A 527-nucleotide genomic window follows, 5' to 3' on the forward strand; every position below is an offset into this window, starting at 1 on the left:
TTGATGGGCAGCGATAAGCCTCAAAGCGATCGGCTTCGCTGAGCAAACAGGGAAACGAACATCTTATCTCTGGACCCAGCAGCTGCAGCGCCGACAGGAAGTCCTTATTTGGACACTTTACATTCATTTTACTGTCTTCTTCTCTCCTTCATTCTAGTAACTCCTAACCTTAGACTGTCTCTGTATGAAAATCAAATATTTTCACTGCAAAACCACAAAATCTTACCAAGTATTTCTGCTTAGTTTATAGAAAACATTTTATTACAATAAGATACAACTAACTACAAGTAACTTTTTAGCAAGATTTGCACTGGAAATAACACAAAACTATTTGGTAAGATTTTGTGTTTTTGCAGTGTTCAGCTTCAGATCGGTTGATTTGAAAGCAAATAAAAAACGTTTGATATGGAAATGTTTTATGTAAATATGGCCTGAAGGGAAAATATTTAAACGGTGTTATGAATCATGCAAATTATTACTGGAGAGCAGATTTCCAGCTGATTGCAGTTAGAGGAAAACAAATCAGT

The sequence above is a fragment of the Poecilia formosa genome, unplaced genomic scaffold (genome assembly GCF_000485575.1).
Source record: "Poecilia formosa unplaced genomic scaffold, Poecilia_formosa-5.1.2 Scaffold512, whole genome shotgun sequence".
Taxonomy (NCBI): domain Eukaryota; kingdom Metazoa; phylum Chordata; class Actinopteri; order Cyprinodontiformes; family Poeciliidae; genus Poecilia; species Poecilia formosa.